This window comes from Zea mays, chromosome 2, assembly GCF_902167145.1.
Source record: "Zea mays cultivar B73 chromosome 2, Zm-B73-REFERENCE-NAM-5.0, whole genome shotgun sequence".
Lineage (NCBI taxonomy): Eukaryota > Viridiplantae > Streptophyta > Magnoliopsida > Poales > Poaceae > Zea > Zea mays.
This window is the reverse complement of record NC_050097.1, coordinates 10303461-10317290: the sequence shown is the minus strand read 5'-3', so window position 1 is coordinate 10317290 and position 13830 is coordinate 10303461. Positions and strand designations below refer to the sequence as shown.

At 51.0% G+C, this 13830-nt stretch overlaps 1 protein-coding gene across 4 annotated transcripts in view; it reads right to left on the bottom strand.

The window, feature by feature from the left end:
• LOC100384732 (uncharacterized) overlaps window positions 1-13830 on the bottom strand; it is a 94366-nt gene that overhangs the window by 54715 nt on the left and 25821 nt on the right. The window lies entirely within an intron of this gene.

Genomic DNA, 13830 nt, shown 5'->3' with positions numbered 1-13830 from the left:
CTCCGGTACAAGAATACCGTCCTAAGGAGGTTTAAAACAAAGAAATAGGAAACTATCCATGATCTTAGAAGAAACAATTACAACCCTACAACAAGCAGCTAAGAGACACGGGTGGTGGCTGCAAGAAAGGAGAGACCCTTAGCTCCCGCCATTTCCCACTGTTAAGGCCCATTAGGTCCAGGCCTACTGGCTATATATATTACCTACAGTCCTTAGGGACCTATTATCAATTATCAATCCCAAGGTTAGTAACATGGTAACATAGCAGGTTACGAAACCCTAATTTTTTTTCAGCCGCCGTCGCGGCTGTTTCCCGCCCAGCCGCCGTCGCGGCCCTTCCCCGCCCAACCGTCGTCGCGGCTCTTCTAGCCGCCACAGTCGCGGATCCGGCTTTCCCTGCATCTGCTCGATTCGGCTGCCCCACCTCTGCTCCGTCGCGGATCGCCGCAGTCGCGGATCCGCCCCTGCCTCTGCTCCTTTGCGGATCCGACTGCCGTCCCCTCAGCTCCTGCACGCGAGGCGCCGCGGATCCGGCCGCCCTGTCCTGCGCGGCCGTGGATCCGACCTTCCCTGTGCGCGGCCTGTGCACGCGGATCCGACCGCCCTGTTCTGAGCGGTCGCGGATCCGGCCGTCCCTGTGCGCGACGCTCTCCTGTGCGTGGCGCGCTCGCCGATCCGGTCGCGGATCCTGCCGTCCCTATGCGCAACGTGCTCCCCTGTGTCGCGCGCTCTGCGTTCCTGCTGTCCCTGGGTCCCTGCGCAGATCTATCTGCTCTGGCTCTCCAACAACAGGGACGCCGTCTGCCTGCTGTCATCTGCACCATCGCGGTCACCTCGCCCAGATCTCCGATCAGTCAAGAATTCGCCTGCCTCTTGTGCTGATCTGCTTGGTGTCAGTCTACCTGCCAGAAATTTTGGTACTCTCTGACTGTTCTCTTGCTCTTCAATATGTTGACCAATGCTATTGTTGTCAATATTGTGCTCGATGGTCAGAATTATCCCGAATGGGCTTTCTGTGTTCAGACTGCATTACGAGGTCATGGTTTACTATTTCATTTGACTGAAGATTCACCAGTCCTAGCAGCCGATAGAAGCAATGCTGCTGCAATCAAGACTTGGCAGATCAATGATGGCAAGGTAATGGCTGCTATGGTCAATACTCAATAGCACTAAACCAACTATGATTATGAGTCTGTCTAAATTCACCACTGCTAAGGCTATCTGGTCACATCTGAAGGACCGGTTTGTTCAGGACAGCGGTGCTCTTTTACATACCCTCTGTCATGTACGGCCGCACTTACAGGCGCCGTCGTGACGCCAGGAGGGCTGCAGATCGCGCAACCAAGGCAGGCGCCACAATCAGTGGCTAAGTTTAGAAAGATAAGGATTAGTTTCCCTCTTGCATGCCTTAATAATAGGAGGGATTGGTTAAGATTAGTTTCCTTTTCATATGCCTTAATAATAGGAGAGATTGGTTAAGATTAGTTTCCTTTTCATATGCCTTAATCATAGGAAAGGTTGGTTGAACCAGAGGCTATATATATGCCGTGTAATAGGCTGGGAAATAATCAAGAAAGATCAATTATCCAAAACTGCTCTTCTCCCTTGCCTCTCTCAAGCCACCGGTGAGGAATCCCTCACGGTGAAGGTCTGGAGCGCGACTACGAACTGCGTAGCCGCGGTCCAGCGACGTTGGGCGTCGAGGCGCTTGACAACCTGGTATCAGCGTCACGTCGATCCTCACCCACCCGCCCTTGCCCTCCACCATCCCCTTCCACGCCCACCGCCTCCACCGACCACTCCATCACCATGGCTGAGCCCACCATCAAGGACCTCATGGAGCTGATGCAGTTTTTCCAAACCGAGTTGGCTGCCGTGAAAGCCACCATAAAGGACAAGTCGTCCTCGTCGTCCACCGACGGCGGCGGCGAGCGCGAGGATCCCCCTCGTGTGGATCGGCCCCCCAGGTTCCAGAAGCTCGACTTTCCCCGGTTCGATGGCACCACCGACCCGATGCTCTTCATCAACAAATGTGAATCCTATTTTCGCCAACAGCGCACCATGGCGGAGGAACGCGTGTGGATGGCCTCTTATAATCTGGAGGACGTCGCGCAGCTGTGGTTCATCCAGCTGCAGGACGACGAGGGCACACCATCCTGGGGGCGGTTCAAGGACCTCCTCAATCTTCGCTTCGGGCCACCACTCCGCTCAGCGCCCCTGTTCGAGTTGGCGGAGTGTCGCCGCACCGGGACCGTGGCGGAATACTCCAACCGGTTCCAGGCCCTGCTGCCGCGCGCGGGTCGCCTCACGGAGGGCCAGCGCGTCCAACTCTACACAGGCGGTCTCCTTCCCCCGTTGAGCCACGTCGTTCGCATCCACAACCCGGAGACACTTGATGGGGCCATGAGTCTCGCCCGTCAGGCCGAGCAGCTGGAGTTGGCACGGGGACCGCCACCGGCCGCCAGGGGAGCCCCTCGCGCTCTTCCCCCAGCGTCGGCGCCCAAGCAGCCGCTGCTCGCCCTCCCTGCACCACCCGCGGGCGCGCCCCAGCCGCGACCAGAGGGTCCGCCCTTGAAGCGGCTGTCACCGGAGGAACAGGCGGAACGGCGCCGCCTCGGGCTCTGCTTCAACTGCAATGAGCCGTACACCCGCGGCCACAACCGTGTCTGCCGCCGCATCTTCTACCTCCATGGCGTCGAGCTCACGGCCGCTGCCGAGGAACTCGCAGGGGACGACCCGCAGGACGGCGCCCCTGTCTTCTCCCTCAGGGCAGTCACTGGCATGCCCATCTGCAATTCCATGCAGGTGCGGGCCACCCTAGGCGCCACCACCCTCCTCGCGCTCCTGGACACCGGCTCCACGCATAACTTCATTGGGGAGGATGCCGCCCGCCGCACCGGCCTGCCGATCCAGCCGCGGCCGCACCTCACGGCCACTGTGGCCAACGGTGAACGCGTCACCTGCCCAGGAGTCATTCGTCGCGCCCAGGTCATCATCGAGGGCGAGCCATTCTTCATCGACCTCTTCGTCATGCCGCTCGCAGGGTACGACCTCGTCCTGGGGACTCAATGAATGGTCACCCTTGGTCGCATGGTGTGGGACTTCGTCGACCGCTCTGTCTCCTTCCTGCACCAAGGTCGCCAGGTCTCCTGGTCGGACGTCGCCGACCGTCAGCATCCCCTGCTCGCCGCTACCACGACACCGAGCGCCCTCCTTGAGGAGCTCTTGCACTCCTTCGACGGGGTGTTTGCTGAGCCGGCGGGTCTGCCCCCGCAGCGAGCTCGGGACCACGCCATCGTCCTCAAGCCAGGCTCTACACTTGTGGCGGTCCGGCCGTACCGCTACCCGGTGGCGCACAAGGATGAGTTGGAGCGGCAATGCGCCGCCATGTTGGCCCAAGGCATCGTACGCCGCAGCGACTCGGCGTTCTCCTCACCGGTTCTGCTGGTCAAGAAGCAGGACGGGGCTTGGCGGTTTTGCGTGGACTACCGCGCCCTTAATGCCCTCACCGTCAAAGATGCCTTCCCCATCCCCATCGTCGACGAGCTCCTTGACGAGCTGCATGGTGCGCAGTTCTTCACGAAGCTGGACCTTCGCTCCGGTTATCACCAAGTCCGGATGCGGCCGGCTGACGTGCACAAGACGGCGTTCCGCACCCACGACGGCTTCTACGAGTTCCTGGTGATGCCGTTCGGATTATGCAACGCCCCGGCAACCTTCCAGGCGCTCATGAACGACGTGCTCCGGCCATTCCTCCGTCGGTTCGTTCTTGTCTTTTTTGATGACATTTTGATTTATAGCAAGACCTGGGCAGATCACTTGCGCCACATCCGCGTCGTCCTCGACGAACTTCTCCGCCATGTCCTCTCTTCATCAAGCGATCCAAGTGCATCTTTGGGTCCCCATCGGTGGCGTACCTAGGCCACGTCATCTCCGCCCACGGTGTGGCCATGGACCCGACCAAGGTGCAGGCCATTCACGACTGGCCGACACCTCAGTCGGCGCGCGCGGTGCGTGGGTTTTTGGGCCTCGCTGGGTACTACCGCAAGTTCGTCCATGACTACGGCAAGATTGCAGCACCCCTCACCGCGCTGATGAAGAAGGAGGGCTTCTCCTGGAGCGACGAGGCCCAGGCAGCCTTCCAGGACCTCAAGATGGCCGTGACCTCGGCTCCGGTTTTGGCGCTGCCGGATTTCACCAAGGCCTTCATCGTTGAGTGTGACGCATCCACACATGGCTTTGGGGCGGTCTTACTGCAAGAACATCATCCGATCGCCTACTTCAGCAGGCCAGTCGCCCCCCGTCACCGCGCGCTGGCAGCTTATGAGCGGGAGCTCATCGGGCTGGTGCACGCCGTGCGACACTGGCGGCCGTACCTGTGGGGGCGCGCGTTCCTCGTCCGCACCGACCACTACAGCCTCAAGTTCCTCCTCGACCAGCGCCTTTCGACAATCCCGCAGCACCATTGGGTGGGCAAGCTCCTCGGCTTCTACTTCTCGGTGGAGTACAAGCCGGGCACCACGAACACCGTCGCCGACACGCTGTCTCGGCGCGACACCGACGCGGAAGGCTCGGTCTTGGTGCTGTCCGCGCCCCGCTTCGACTTCGTCGACCGTCTCCGTCAGGCTCAACTTCAGGATCCGGCCCTAGTCGCCATCCGGGATGAACTCGCGGCCGGCACAAGGGGCGCACCATGGTCGCTGCTCGACGGCATGGTGGCATACGCAGACCGGCTGTACATCCCGCCGGACTCCCCACTGCTGCTAGAAGTGGTGGCCGCTACGCACGACGACGGTCATGAAGGGGTGCAGCGCACTCTCCATCGCCTCCGCCGTGATTTCTTCTTCCCCGCCATGCGCCGTGTGGTCCAAGACTTCGTCCGCGCCTGCGCTACGTGCCAGCGCAACAAGTCTGAGCACCTACACCCGGCGGGCCTGCTGCTGCCCCTGCCCGTTCCCCAGGCCGTGTGGTCCGACATCGGCTTGGATTTCATCGAGGCGCTGCCCCGCGTTGGGGGTAAATCAGTGATCCTCACCGTGGTCGACAGGTTCAGCAAATATTGTCATTTTCTTCCTCTGGCTCACCCCTACAGTGCTGAGTCTGTGGCCCAGGCATTCTTCGGCGAGATCGTTCGCCTCCATGGGATTCCTCAGTCCATGGTGTCGGACCGAGACTCCGTGTTCACCTCGGCGTTCTGGAAGGAGTTAATGCGCCTCACGGGCACCAAGCTGCACATGACGTCCGCCTTCCACCCGCAGTCCGATGGCCAGACGGAGGCGGCCAACAAAGTCATCGTCATGTACCTCCGGTGCTTCACTGGGGACCGGCCCCGTCAGTGGCTACGTTGGCTACCGTGGGCGGAGTACGTCTACAACACGGCGTACCAATCATAACTCAGGGACACTCCTTTCAAGGTGGTTTACGGCAGGGATCCTCCCTCCATCCGTTCTTATGAGCCTGGCGATACCCGGGTGGCGGCGGTGGCCAAGACAATGGCTGAACGCGAGGAGCTCCTAGCGGATGTTCACTACCGTCTGGAACAAGCCCAGGCCGTCCAGAAGAAGTTCTATGACCGCCTGCACCGACCGGTCTCCTATATCGTGGGCGACTGGGTGCTGCTGCGCCTGCGTCATCGGGCAGCCTCCTCCCTTCCCCACGCGCCCAAGGGCAAGCTGAAGCCGCGCTTCGTCGGGCCGTATCAAGTCACAGAGCTCATCAATCCGGTGGCAGTTCGCCTAGCGCTACCTCCGCGTGCCAAGTTGCACAATGTCTTCCACGTCGGCCTTCTCAAGAAGTTCGTCGGCGCCCCACCAGCTACACCACCTCCTCTTCCACCCACTCACAATGGGGCGGTGATCCCAGAACCGGAGCAGGCTGTTCGGTACAGGTTGGCCAGGGGTATTCAGCAGGTGCTCATCCGCTGGAAAGGGCAGGCCACTACTGATGCTACATGGGAAGATGTCGCCGACTTCCGCGACAAATTTCCCCATTTTCAGCTCGAGGACGAGCTGATCGTCGAGGGGGGGAGAGATGTCATGTACGGCCGCACTTACAGGCGCCGTCGTGACGCCAGGAGGGCTGCAGATCGCGCAGCCAAGGCAGGCGCCACAATCAGTGGCTAAGTTTAGAAAGATAAGGATTAGTTTCCCTCTTGCATGCCTTAATAATAGGAGGGATTGGTTAAGATTAGTTTCCTTTTCATATGCCTTACTAATAGGAGAGATTGGTTAAGATTAGTTTCCTTTTCATATGCCTTAATCATAGGAAAGGTTGGTTGAACCAGAGGCTATATATATGCCGTGTAATAGGCTGGGAAATAATCAAGAAAGATCAATTATCCAAAACTGCTCTTCTCCCTTGCCTCTCTCAAGCCACCGGTGAGGAATCCCTCACGGTGAAGGTCTGGAGCGCGACTACGAACTGCGTAGCCGCGGTCCAGCGACGTTGGGCGTCGAGGCGCTTGACACCCTCATGCAACAGACTCATGTCATTGAGCAACATGATATGTCCATTGATGAATACTATTCAGCCTTTGATCGTCTTATGAGTGCATTGACCTCCATGGTGCCTGCTTGTACTGCTGTGCCTTGTCCAACCCACAAGTTCATTGAGAAATTCTTTACCTACAGATTTGTTATGGGAGTTCGACCTGAATTTGATTCCCTTCGTGCAAGGCTGCTTCACAGTTCGGATACTCTCACCATGGCTCAGGCATTGTCAGAATTGCTTGCTGAAGAGACTCGTCTGAAGTCTATGTCCTCTATTACTGGTCTGAGTTCTCACAGTGTGTTGGCTGCTGCTCAGAGATCTAGGAACACCTCCTTTCAGCCTTGTGAACACTGTAAAAAGATTACTCATCAGTCTGAGAACTGCTTTGCTAAGTTTCCAGAGAAGCTGGTTGATTTTCGTGTCCGTCGTGCTACTCGTGATCGTGGTACAGGACCATCTCCTAGAGGCTCAGTTGCGATTGTTGCTACTTCATCTGCTGGTGCTTTGTCATCATCCTGGGTTCTTGATTCTGGAGCTTCCTTTCATGTGACATCTGATCAGTCACGGCTGGCGTCTACTACACCTGTCACCGAGGGTACTTCTGTTCAGACTGCTGATGGTACATTATGTCATGTCACCCACAAGGATTCTCTTTCTGATCCAACTTTTAATATCCCAAATATATTTTTTGTACCTCAGTTATCCATGAATCTACTATCAGTTGGTTAAATTACTGATCACAATTGTTTTGTTGGATTTGATGACTCATCTTGTTTTGTACAGGATCACAAAACAGGGGATGTGATTGGGACTGGCCGTCGCGTAAATCTTCGCCTCGCCTCTACATCTTGGACACTTTGCGTCTTCCTTCATCCCCTACAACTACACCTCATGTGCTCGCTGCTTCGGGCCCCACGACGTCATTCGCCCAGTGGCATCATCGTCTGGGTCACTTATGTGGATCCCGTCTGTCTACTCTAATAAAGTCAGGATGTTTAGGCTCTACTCATGTTGAGTCTAGTTTTCATTGTAAAGATTGTCATCTTGGAAAACAAATACAGCTTCCATATTTTACTAGTACTTCCCATTCTGCTAAACCTTTTGATCTAATTCACTCTGATGTTTGGGGTCCAGCTCCGTTTGTTTCTAAAGGTGGTCATAAATATTATGTCATTTTTATTGATGATCATTCTCGTTATACTTGGATTTACTTCATGAAACGCCGTTCGGAATTGCCTTCTATTTACAAGTCCTTCATTCGCATGGTTCACACCCAGTTTTCTGCTAGTATTAAAATTTTTCGTTCAGATTCTGGTGGTGAATTCCTATCTGATAATTTTCGCCAGATATTGACCATAGAGGGTACTCTAGCTTAACATTCTTGTCCTGGTGCTCATGCCCAAAATGGTGTTGCTGAACGCAAACACCGTCATATTATTGAGAGTGCTCGTACTCTTTTGATATCTTCTTTTGTACCTTCACACTTTTGGAGTGAAGTTGTTTCCACTGCCGTGTATCTCATTAATAGACAACCTTCATCTAAACTTTCTGGTAAATCATCGGGTGAAGTTATTTTTGGGACTTCTCCACGATATGATCATCTTCGTGTGTTTGGATGTATATGTTATGTCTTGTTACCACCACGTGAGCGGACTAAATTGACTGCTCAATCTGTAGAGTGTGTATTCCTTGGATACAGTCTTGAACACAAAGGCTATCGTTGTTATGATCCATCTACTCGTCGTATTCGGATTTCTAGAGATGTGAGTTTCAATGAAAATTGCCCCTTCTTTCACAACCAGTCTACTCACTACACCTATTATCCCATAGAATCTACTTTTTTCATGTGTCTTCCTTCTATTCCTGCATCTGAACCATCATCTTCTACATCCACATCTGATGTTCTCATTCCCATATGTAAGGAAAATGGACCCCGGGCCATTTGGCTAATTGAGTTTTGGTGTTTGATGAACAACACAATCCGTGAACTAATAAGTTTTCTAGTGTTTGTGTTTGTAGTAAACAGGATGCAAGATTTACTTGGACTAAGGAATTGAGGAAAGCAACACCTCAAAAGAAGACATTAAGAAGATCCAAGAAAAGTGCTACCACATATTATAGTGCTAGAATGGCTTGTTACCTAGAGATCGTTGATCTAGGCGTTTGGAGAGTCACTCGTGACGAGATGAAACCCCCTAAGAATCCCGAGAAACCCACCACGAGTGAGGAAAAAGAAATTCATTTAAATGCTAGAGCCAAAAATTGTTTGTATGAATCTCTTAGCATGGATATTTTTAATCAAGTATTTACATTAAAAACTGCTAATAAGATCTGGCTAAAATTGCATGAACTCCATGACGGCACATCTAATGTCCGTGAGCAAAAACATTGCCTAGTCTTAAATGAGTATAATTCTTTTCCTATGAAAAATGATGAGCTCGTTAGAGATATGTATTCTCGTTTGAATATAATCATAAATGAGCTCAATTCTATTGGCATTAATAAGCTAGGTGATGCAGACATTGTGAGGAAGATTATCTCCCTGCTGCCACAACGAAGATATGGGAGCATCATCACCATCCTTCACAACATGGAGGACTTGAGCAACATGACCCCGACCATTGTGATTGGGAAAATCGCGGCTTTTGAGATGTCGCGAAAAATGTGTCGGAGAGAGGAGCCAACTTCCTCAAGGCCATATGCTTTTGCATATGATGAAAGGAAGGGCAAAAAGAAGGCTCCCACTCCAAGTTCCTCAAGTGAAGAAGAAGAAGAAAGTGATGATGATGAAGATAATCAACCATGCACATCATCCTCCGAGGACGAAGAAACAATCTGACGCGTCGGAAAGGTAATGAGGATGATCCGCAAGATTAATCTAATGGGTGTGCCCCTACAGGTCGAAGATCTTCTCTTTAACATTGACAGAAAAAAGCAAAGGAAGAGAGGATGCTTCGCATGTGGGGAGAAGGGCCACTTCAGGGACAACTGTCCAAATATGGCCAAACCCAAAAAGGAGAGGAGCAAAGGCAAGGCGCTAACAAGTGTTAGAACTTGGGATATTTCTTCAAGTGAAGATGAACCTCCAAGGACGCGCAACCACCGGTCCTCATCACGATCATCACACAAATGCCTTATGGCAAGAGGTAACAAAAGCATTCCATTCTCTAGTGATGAAAGTAGTAGTGATGATGAAGGTGAGGGAAAGCCCTCTGTAGATGAGCTTGCGAAAGCCGTAAAATTTTTCCAGGATGTTTACACTAAGCAAAAAGCTCAACTTAAAACTTTGAAAAATAAGTTCATTAGCTCCCAAAATGATTATAAAGGTTTGCTAGAAAAATTTGAAACTTTTGCAAACTTCAATAGTGAGCTGTCAACTAAAATTGAGCTATTAGAATCTAGTGCTTCATACACGGCTACCGATGATGGTCTCATTAAAAAGAATGAAAAACTTAAGGCTAAGTTAGCTAGCTCCCAAGAAGCTATTGAAAATTTGCTAGAGAAAATGAAATTCTTAGCATACACAATAATGAGCTAACTACTAAGCTAGAAAACATTGGTAGCACTCCAGTAGCATTTTTAGTTGAAATACCTGAAATAATTAAGAAAGATGCTTCTACTTCCTGCTTTGATTTAATTGATGATTCTAACCCCTGCTACCAAGTCGTTGTTGAGAATATTGTTGTAGAGACATGTTCGGATGATGTTGCAAAGGAAAATGAACAATTAAAACAAAAAGTGGCTCGCCTTGGCAAGGCTTTGTATGACAAGAAAGGCAAAGCCAAACAAATTCGAACTCCACAGGATAACACCACTGCGGGAGTGAACAAGCCTGTAGAGGGAGAAACTGTGATTTGTAGGCTATGCCATATGGAAGGCCCTAAGTCTTTCCAATGCAAGGCGATGACCGGGGATAAACAAAGGCAAAAGCTCAAGCAAAAGCCATCAAGCAAAATCTCCAACACCTACATCAAAAAGGTAGACAAAAAGACTGCTACACCATATTTGATCAAGAAGAAAAAGAATAGAAAGTTGATAGCAATCAAGGCCAACAAGCAAGCCAACAAAAGAAAGGGGGCCAAACGCATCTGGGTGCCAAAGGAAATAATTTCAACCATTAAAAGCACCAAGAAGGTTTGGATCCCGAAAGGGAAGTGAGTGGACCGAAGGTAATCGGAAAATTTGGAGACTTGGCAAAGTTGGGATGTATGTCATGGGATACATCATACTGGATCAAGTTTACTTGCTGTAACACCCCTGGTGTTTATATTCCGCTCGACAACGAGTACGGATTTAAGCACGTGATATCAGTGAATAAGACAGACACTAAGGTCTAATTATTTTCATCTATCACGGTTTTAATATCGCATCTATTTCGTCTGTCGCGAGTGCGACATCGTTTTTATTTTTATCTATCCGGGCTTGTCCTCAATTTTCGTAATATTCGGAACATCTTTGTTCCGAAAATCGGTGCGTCCGGTGATTATTTAAAATTCATCGCTCGCGCGAATATGAAATTCGGAAGCTCGACCCACTCGGACGATTTTATCCTGGGCAAATTAATTCACACTCGACGACTAAGATTTTTGGTGCAAATAATTCTGTTCCCACTCGTCAACCGAGACAGCTCATCCGAGGATTTATAATTGAAAATTTATTCGTTTAGAAAATTATCTGCCCTAAATTAAATCAAGTGCAGTCTAAATTTGTCAAAGCCGAAATCAATTTAATCTGGTCCGTGCGTTTCTTATCTCGATCTAATTTTTCAAATGTAAATAAAATGGACACTAAAATTTAATCATCTCCATTCATCACGATTTTGATATCGTCCTCCTCTCTGCCCATTTGGGTTGACCTAAATGGTTTGCGAATTCGGGACGTATCGAGACTTGCCCTATTTAAAATTAAATCGGGCTGAGATAGTTAGAGCTGACACCCAGCATTTAGAATTAATTTATTTCCTTGATTTATAGTAGGAGATAAATTTTCGTTCGACTCCAAATTAATTGGAATTCACAAACATGGTTTTCAGTCCGAAACAACCCAGATCAAATGTAATTAGAACTGAAAACAAGTAATTAGCGATTAATTTGGTTCGCTAATTCATAGAAAGAAATGTGAATCCTGTAGCGTGTCGACCTTTTGTTTATCGCGAGAGATCGTGATAAAAAAATATCTGCGAAATTCTTTAAAGAAATTAAAAAAAAGAAAACACAAAAATCTAAAAATAAAAATCCCAGCCGCCTCTATCCCCACCGCCGCCCCTATAGATTTTCCTGCGCGCTCACTCCAGTGGATAAGTCTTCTGCGTATCAGTCCTTGATTTTTTTGCTGGAATGTGCTTGAACCTGTACGCTCGATCCATCTCCCTGCCTTTATCTTCTCCAAGCCATGGTTCTTCCCTGCGCCCTCCTTCCCATCACGATGCTCCAGCTCCTGCGCGCCTGATCGAAGATCCCCTGCGCGCGTGCTTGTCCCTGCTGCACGCCCAGACCAGCTGTTCCTCCTCCCTGCAGCTTGCTCTCCTTCCTCCTATGGCATCCATCTCCCTGTACTCGCCGGCTTCCAGCGCCGCGTCTCCCTGTTGTGCTCTCTCCTGCTCAGCCGCCTGCCATGGAGCTCGCCGAGCCCTCCCCAGCCGAGGCCCCTGCTCCCAGCGTCGCGATCCCCAGCTCCTCTGCTCACTCGGCTGCTCGCTTCTCCGATGGAACTCGCCCTGCGCGCCTTCTCTGTTGTTTCCAGCGCACGCGTCGTGCTCTGCTCGGCCCCCTGCGCGATTGCTTCCTGCGCGCAGCGGCGCTTCCTGCCGAGTTTCTCCTGGTGCCCATTGCTGCGTCCGGCTTCTTGCTCCACCCATAGTCGAAGCTCCTTCCGGTTGCCATCGCTCGCCGTCGTCTCTTCGTGCTGGCCGACTAGTTTGTCGTGGTCGCGCGTAGTTCCCTGCTCAGCCAGGATAGTCGCGCCGTCGATTCCGCTTGAGCCCCTTCGCGTTCGTCGATGCCCCCTGGCTCGACTCTGCCCAGTTCGCGTCCTGCTCGCCTTTGCGTCGCGTGCGTAGCGTTCCATTGTTCCTACGCGTGCTGCCGCGAAGCTCTCTGTTCAGTTCACCTTCGTCGCATTGTCATACTCGCGAAACTGCTCGTGGTCGATATCAAGTCTGTGACGCGCGCGCTGGACACGGTGAAACGTTGCGTGGGCTTGTGCCCGAGCCCGCCCGACCGTGACCTCGCCTTGCTTCTCGCATCGCTACTCGCCAAGTTCTTCCCCAGTCCGTGCCATAAAATTCACTCGGACACAATCTCGTCGTCGTTCCGCGCGTCAGCAAGAAATCCCAAGAATCGGGTGAAGACAAAGCTAGCAGCGCGATATTCCCCAATCGCTCGACAAATTGCCTGGATCGGAAAATCACTACCGATCTCGCGGATTCGTGTCTGCTGTGGAAACGGTAAGCTGATAAATTGTTTAGAATGGTTCGATCGTTAAATAAATTAATGTGCTAGTGTGATGCTCATTAGGTGCTCGATAAATTGCATGAGTCACGAAACTCTCGTCGACTTCGCAGTTCTTGCGATTATCGAGCCAGATTCAGCTATGGCGAATTATTTCGCTATTCTAGTCACTTAGTTGAATTAGTGGACCGAGTAGAATTTTGGTAGGCATGTGTGATGTTAAAATATTTTTATCACTTATAAAGATGTAGTATAATTTATAAGGCAAGGGATTAGTTCAGAATTTAATTAATTAATAAGTTATGATTAGGCTAATTGTATTTCATGTGTATAGTTTGTTGGTCGTGATGTTTGCGTTAGGTTCGAGAAGCGTAATTATTGCGCTCAGTAGTACGTCAATAACTGGTGATTTCGGATAAAATAGTGCAACGCCTCGCCGCTAGGTGTTTCGCTATCACGTAGCACTATTTAGGTGTGTGATATTCTTGTCGATATGCATTCATGTGCATAATGTATTTCATTCAGGTACGTTAAATAATCACGTGATGCGGAGAACGAGCCAAGTCGACCCCAAGCGCGGGCTAATCCGCAAGATGAAGCTGAAGGACCAACTTGAAGATGGTTAAATCAATCAAGTGCTCGGTCGAAGAATACTCGTCAAGCGGACGTCACCTAACAACACTAACCTAGTGTTACTCAGGCAAGCCCTGGTGCATTTGCCACCTCCTTGTGTTTTAAAAACCTTTTTCACTTGCTTGATGCATTAGGTGATAGGAGTTGATTGCTAAAACAATTCCTGCATTATCTTCCTTAAATTTGATTACCTTCCTTGATCACCGTTTTACAAAAGATTTTCTTTATGCTTAGCCTTGCTTTAGTAAAACAAAATGTT